The sequence below is a fragment of the Neomonachus schauinslandi genome, chromosome 14 (assembly GCF_002201575.2).
Source record: "Neomonachus schauinslandi chromosome 14, ASM220157v2, whole genome shotgun sequence".
NCBI lineage: Eukaryota > Metazoa > Chordata > Mammalia > Carnivora > Phocidae > Neomonachus > Neomonachus schauinslandi.
The window spans coordinates 73,142,097-73,150,124 of record NC_058416.1 but is presented as its reverse complement, the minus strand read 5'-3'; positions in this window follow the sequence as shown (position 1 = coordinate 73,150,124).

The following is an 8,028-nucleotide window of genomic DNA, read 5'->3' as shown; positions in this document are numbered from 1 at the left end:
GGTGGTGATGATGATGATGGTGGTGATGGTGATGGTGATGATGATGATGGTGGTCATCATGGGGTGGTGGTGATGATGATTATGGTGGTGATCATGGTGGTGATGATGATGGTGTTGATCATGGTGATGGGGGTGATGGGGGTGATCATGGTGATGGTGGTGATGATGATGATGGTGGTGATGATGATGGTGGTGATGGTGATGATGATGGTGGTGATGGTGATGATGATGATGGTGGTGATCATGGTGATGGTGATGATGATGATGGTGATGGTGATGGTGATGACGATGCTAATGATGAATATGTGCACATTCCAGACCCTATTCTACCATCACATTGAATCTTCACAACAGCTCCATGAGGTAATTCTATTCTTTTCATTTTACCACTGGGGACACAGAGAGGTTGAGTAGCTCACCCAAGGGCAGAGCCTGGGTTCAATCCCAGGCAGTCAAATTCCAGGAACTGTGTTCTTGGCCATGACAATGTGCTACAGTCCCTGGTACAGATAAATAGTCTCACGCAGAGAATCATGTCGGCCAAGGTGGTAAATCTCTGGAGTTGCACTTAGCAACTAAAAATACTGAATGCAAGCTAAATAGGCAAGGCTGGGTTTATTCAGTGTTGTGTTTGTTAAATATTTGATCTGGAAGAATTAAATGGCATCTTCTCTCTAGAGAACTGAAGTTGATGATCCCAGAAATAAAGTTGATGAAAATAGCCCTAATTGTAATCATACTCAAATATGTAGAGTTTACAAAACCCATCCATATATGTTAGTTTATTCAATCCTCTATTTAAATGATGCTAACCAGTCCTCCCTCTGCCCTCCACATTTTGTCCCCACAGCTGCATCCTTGAACCAGGCTTCATGATCCCTGGTCTACACTTTTGCTGCAGGCCCCCAAGCCCCTTTCCCCTGTCTATCCACCTGTCCATGCCACTTGAATGCTGCCTCTAGAGACCTCCTTCACTAATAATAATGGCAGTCATATTAACTGAGCACTTACCATGTGCCAGACACCCCGCTGAAAGCCAAGCATGGATTACATCATCTGCTCTTCTCCATAACTCTGGGTTGTATATTTTTATTACCATCTTCCCCACTTTATGGATGAAGACAGCAAAGCTTAGCAAAGTTGCATAAGTTACCCAAGAATACACAACTCAGAGACACAAGTATGGGATTTGAATGCAGCAGGCTGGTTCCCTAGCTTCCTAACCATTGAACAACCTGATTCCCATCAGCAATTCAGCCTGATCAGTAGCTGCCCTCGCTGGACTCCTGTGGGTCCTTGCTGCCCACATGTGTCACAGACACTTCAACATGGCAGCCATATCCTTTAAAGTTGGTTCCTGACTCATCTCCTAGACTGTCCTTCCTGCCTCATCTTATCCCCATACACCCCACTCTCCAGCCCACACCGAACTCCCCAGTTCACCTCGTCACAGTGCCACGCCTTTGCATGTGTTGCTTCTTCCCTGATCACAGTGCCTCTCCAGTCAAATTCCTATGCAGTCTTGAAGACCCAGCCCCACAGTCCTGTCCATCCTGAAGTCATGGATGGTTTTTTGCTCCCTCCTTTGGGCACTGTCAAGGTACTCCATTCCTACTTGGATTTAACCTTGTCACATTGTGGTGTTCAGGGCACTGGAGAAGAGCATGGACTATGGATTCAGAACTTCTAGGTCTACATCCAGCCTCTACCACTACTAACTGTGTGTGACCATGCTCAGGTGATTTTGCCTTTTTGAGCGTTGGCATCCCCACTTGCAGAATGGCTCTGATGACAGGGCTACCTGCTCTCACGGGGCTATTCTAATGATGCAGGGACTTTCAGGGATACTAGAGAGGAGAGGGGAGAGGTTGTCCCAGGTCTCCTGGCCACTGCTCAACCTTCTCCTCCCAGGTGTGGCCATTGGTCTAAGGCTGCTGCTGCATTTGCTCAAGAACTAGAAGAGGCCCAGGTGTCTATAAGAATTTTCTGGCAAGGACATAGACTGTGTAGGTTTTACCTGAAAGGAGACATAAGCCCCAAAGAAACAAGGTCAAAGGGCCACAAGAAACAAGCTTCTCAGGGACCTGGCAGGTCCCTCAGTTTCAGGATGGAGGTCTAATCTCACAGAGCATGTGTAGGAGCTGGCCTGAGATCTTCTCCAGCCAATCCATGCCCCACCTGGGAGTCTGCAGAGGGGTCACAGGACAACTGTGAGACTCACTGACACAGCACCTGGGACAGAATAAGTGCTTTATAAATGTTACCTATTTTTAATCACAGAACAGTACAGCCCTGTTCTTTATCTTCTGCTTGAGGCATCTCCCCATGGTCTCGTTGAGTTGAGAACTGGGGTCATATCCTTAACTACAAGAAGAACTGTTTGCTGAGGCAGAGGGTCCTCCTGGGCATTTGAAATTACTGATGAGAAATGTGTGTGTGCGCATGCGCACCTGAACCCCATCTAGCGAACACCCCTCTGCTGCGCGTGCACACACACACACTCACATACACATATGCACACACGTGCACACAGCCTGGGTGCAGCTGGTTCTTCCTCCATCTTCCTATAGCTACATCTCCTCCATCCTCTCTGCCTTGCCTCTCTGTTCCAATTTATGCCATTTGCCTCAGGAAAATCTCACATCCTTTCCACACCCACCACCACATTTCTAGCTGACAGTTTCCTTTCCATCCATTTCTAAGCCACCCACCATCCTTAGCCCAGTGCCAGGGACTTTCAGAGGCCCCAGTCTTCTTTAATGGAGGGGAGATGTTGCTGCCTCCAGCCAGGAGGAGAGAGCTACCACCGGGTAGCACCACCATCTCCAAATGGCATGATGTTCTCAGTTGGAGTGAGAGCAAAAGCTTCACTCTGTTCCCTGTCTAGGGCCGAAGGCTCCCCTCACCGGGGCTCTGGACCTTGCACATGTGGGCTCCTTTGCCTAGAGCTGTCATCCCCCACCTCCTCTTTGCTTTTCTAATTCCTCCTCCAACTTCAAGACTCTTCCTAGACATCTGCACCTCCAGGAAGCCTTCTCTGATCCCATACTGAATTAGGTACCTCCTCTGAACTCTGTTCCCCACATTAGAGCACTCAGTATACCAAATCATGATTGCCTGTGACTTCATGAAGCTATTCTTGTTCAACCCATCATTTCCATGACCTTGCACATAGGAGCCCCTCAATCTGTTGTTGTTTAAATGAATGGTGAAAAGATTTCTCTCTGCCCCCAGTGAAGTACGACTGTGTAATTCTGGATGATTTTCCAGAAAGCCTCCCCAACCCACCCCTTGTCCCAGGGGCAGCCACACCAAGCTGCTGTCTAGCTTGGAGTTTTCAGGATCACAATGTGCAGGTCCCCACTACAATAATGGAGGATGTGTCTGAGAATCCACTTACCCTTTTCTCTGCCCAACCTGGTCCCGATTTGCCCTACTAGTCTTAGCCCAAGCTCACATGGCCCAAGCTCACATGGCCCAGAGCTGTCTGCTGACTCCATGTATGAATCCTCAGTGGGCTTGAGCAGGGATGGGGTGAGGGTCCGTGGGGGGCTGTGAGCTGTTACCCTTCTCTCTTTCCAGGTAGAGAAGTGTTTTCCTCTCAACATGAAATGGGCTGCTGGTACCTCCCTGGACTGGTTGTAACCAGGGAAAGGGGACCCATAGTATTCTCTCTTCTAGGGCCACTGGGAGGTCATCTTTTTTTTTTTTTTTTTAAGATTTTATTTATTTGACAGAGAGAGACACAGTGAGAGAGGGAACACAAGCAGGGGGAGTGGGAGGAGCAGGCTTCCCGCGGAGGAGCCCGATGCAGGGCTCAATCCCAGAACCCTGGGACCATGACCTGAGCTGAAGGCAGACGCCTAACGACTGAGCCACCCAGGCGCCCCGGGAGGTCATCTTATTATGGTTTGTTTCTTATAAATTCCTTTGGGGCACCTGCCGTCATAGACCATGACAGTTTGGGTCCTAGGAGGATAATGTTCTGTTGTACAAACATACATGGTTTCTGCCCATTGTTATCCAAACATTGCCTTTTGTAGTTATATATATATATATAACTCCACGGAACAAAAATATATATGTTCCCATGAGCTCTTCTTATAACATGACTGACACTCCTTGCACTTCCAAGGGGGGGTCTATGTCCACTCTTTTGAACCTCAGCAGGGGCAAGTGGTTACTTCAATCAGCAGAGGGTAATGGAAGGCATGCTATGGGACCTCCAAGGTGAAATCATGAAAAGGATACCAGGGAGCTCTTCCTGAGCTCCCTGTTCCTCTCCTCTCCTCTTTACTTCTTCTTCTTCTTCTTTCTCTCTTCTCCCTCTCCCTTACTTTCTCTACACTGTGGGATCCAGCCATCATGCTCTGAGGAAACCCAAACCAGCCAATCCTGAGAGACCTCATAGAGAGAAGCTATGCAGACAAGAATAGAGACTGCAACCAATAGTCTGCCTCAACTGATTGATGAGTAATGAATTAATGAGACTGGGGATGGGTGCAGCCCCAGCCTTCAAGTCATCCAGCTGAGCCCCCAGGCACCATGAAGCACAGACACACCAGTCTCACTGTGCCCTGGTCTGAATTCCCAGCCCCCCAGAATCCACGAGCTTGCACACCGTTGTTTCACATTGCTGAGTTCCAGGAGAATTTGCTCGGCAGCCACAACAGCTGGAACGAGACTGGAACACAAAAATATATGGAGGCTCAAAGAAATTGCAGGTGCACAGGATTTGGTCCTGGAGGCCACCGACCTCCCATTTCTTTATAAGTAAGGGCTTTAAAATCAGAACTCATCAATGACATGGGAATATCAAAAGTGACCACCTAGAAGGATTATGATTAATCACCCCATCTTATAGATGGGGAAACTAAGCCCAGAGAGACTGCCCATGAAATGATCGAGCAGAGACCCATATCCAAATACGTAAACCACCTGGCGTATGATCCCTCTAATGTAAGGATTTATCAGGTACCTCTCATGTATCGGGAGCTTCATCTACATTGCTATAGACTCCTTCGATGTAGCCATCATTGTTCCCATTTCACAGATAATAAAATTAAGGCTAAAGGAAAGGGGAAGTGACTTGTCTGTGGTCAGATGGGCAAGAAGTGAAGGCCCCGAGTCCAGAACCCAGATCTGCACCCCCAGCCTCAGTGGCTTCTCAGAATTTGTGCTGCTTGTTCCCTATTGTCACTTCCTGCTTTCCCCCATTCCAAGAGCACAAGTGATGTATTCAGTGTTGCATGCCCATGGTTAACACCCTCGCCTTCCAAGTTAGGTGCCCGTGGTTCAGATCTTTCATCCACTACTTACAACCTGTGTGATTTTGGGTAAGGTGTCACCTCACCTCCTTGAGCCTCAACTTTCTTGTCAGTAAAATGGGATTAAAATGGCTTCTTCCTATAAATAGTAAATGAAACAAGGTATATGAAGGGTCCGGAAAGGCTCTCTAATTAAACAGTAGGTATCCCATCTAGGGTAGGATTCTTCTAATTCCCCGCCCCCCAACCCTGCCTTTTTTTTTTTTTTTTAAGTAAGCTCCACACTGGAGCTTGACCTCATGACCCTGAGATCAAAACATGAGCTGAGGTCAAGAGTTGGATGCTCGGGTGCCTGGGTGGCTCAGTTGGTTAAGCGACTGCCTTCGGCTCAGGTCATGATCCTGGAGTCCCAGGATCGAATCCCGCATCGGGCTCCCTGCTCAGCAGGGAGTCTGCTTCTCCCTCTGGCCCTCCTCCCTCTCATGTGCTCTCTCTCTCTCTGAAATAAATAAATAAAATCTTTAAAAAAAAAAAAAAGAGTTGGATGCTCAACTGACTGAATTACCCATGTGCCCCCCTAATTCCCTTTTAAAGCACCCCCTTCCAAAAGGGTTTTCAAGCACTGACAACTAATAGTAATTGAGAGCTTGCCATGTCGTAGGCATGGTTTATAGAGTTTTATATAAATTGCATGTAATCCTCAAACAACACCATGAGGTCGATATACCATCACTATCTTTACAGATGAGAAAACAGGCACAGAGAGGTAAAGTTGTTGTGTTCTTGCCCTAGGGCTGTCGTAACCAAGCACTGCAAACAAAGTAGCTCAGGACAACAGAAATACTGTCTGACAGTTCTGGAGGCTAAAACTCTGAGATCAAGATGCCAGTAGGGTGGGATCCTCCCAAGGGCTGTGAAGAACCTGTTCTGTGCCTCTTTGCTAGTTTGTGGGGGGGTCGATGGTGATCTCTGGCAATCCTTTGCCTGTAGAAACATCGCTCTGATTACTCTTCATCTTATGGCATTCTGCCTGTGTGTGTGTGTGTGTGTGTGTGTGTGTGGTGTGTCCATATTTCCAAATTTCCTCTTTCGATAAAGTCACCAGCCACATTGAATTAGGGGCCCATCCTACTCCAGCATGACCTCATCTTAATTAATTACCTCTGCAATGACCCCATTTCCAAATCAAGTCACATTCTGAGATACTGAGAGTTAGGACTACAAAGTATGAATTTTTTTGGCGGGGAAGGGACACAATTCAATCCTTAACAGTTGTCCTTTCCAAGATCACACAGCTAATAAATAGTGGAACCAGGCTTCAAGTGCAGTCAGACCGGCTCCAGGATCTGTGCTCTAGACCACGCTGCTAATGTGAATGGCCCATCTGAATGTCCCGTAGATGGATGAAGCAAAAAGTTTCCTGGGAAGAAGACATCACTTGAAAGCCCCATTGTGCTGCCTTGAAAGCTCTCTGGCTCCCCAAGACCAGCCCCCATCCTGGTGGTGACTCAGAGGCAGCCTGGGAACACCGGGGGTGGGTTCTCCAGCAGCTCCACCCGAGCACGAGAACAGTTCCTTTGCTAAAGTAATTAAAAACATAATCTGTGCTGTTAAATTCCTCCTTTATTTTTCTGCTGCTCGTGTTCCCCCGTGTGCTGAGTTAGATGCCTTCCCTAATCATTGCTGACATGTCGGCTCTACCCCCACCTTCCTCCTGAACTGCCATCCTTAGAGATGATGGGGGCTCGAGACAGTTTGTTTTAATGTCAGGATCTACATCTCTGATAATTATATACACACACCCCGTTTGCTGGGAATTCACCACTCGAACAAGAAAGCCAGCTTGACAGCTCTGACACCCCAGCCCTCACGTCAGCTGCAGCCAGCGGTGCATGCTAAGGGCATGGGCACCACTCTCCCTGCGCTGGGAGTGCACGCTGAGCTGGCTTTTGGTGGCGTCAGTGACAGTCCCTGCTGAGTTGCAACTGCAGGAGTCAGTCCTCAACAGCCCAGACCATGCAAGGGAAGATCACCCAACCCACCCACACCACCTGTCCTACAACAATTCCTACTGGAGAATAAAAAATGAGATATGCACCGGGGCACCTAGGTGGCTCAGTTGGTTGGGTGTCTGGCTCTTGATTTTGGCTCAAGTCATGATCTCGGGGTCATGGGATGGAGCCCTGCATCAGGCTCTGAGCTCAGTGGGGAGTCTGCTTGAGGATTCCTCTCCTTCTCCCTCTGCCCTCCCCCTGCTCTCTCTCTCAAATAAATGAATAAATCTTTTTTTTTTTTAATGAGATGTGCACATAATAGAAGGTACTCTAGTCCTCTGCTGGTTGGAAACATTTATTAATGAGCCTATCATGGGGACAAGAACAGGAAGTATCACTTATTAAGGACCTACAAAGTGTCGGGCACTGCTAGACCATTCACTTTACCTGAATTTTCATGGTAGCCCTAAGCTGGTATTTTGTTGCCATTTCTGGATATTTAAGCCAAAACACACAAAAGGGAAGAGATCTAAGTGAGGCAACTCAGCTGAACTGGGATTTCAAAGTTATGAGTTGACCTCTTTTTGCTACTTCATACTCTTGATAACACCTTTCCATGAAATGTCTCTTCCATTAGCCTCTGAAGTAATTCTCATTTTCATTTGTACCTCTTTGGTCCTTTCTTCACACTCGTCTTTCCTTTTTTTTTTTTTTAAAGATTTTATTTATTTATTTGACAGAGAGAGACACAGTGAGAGAGGGAACAC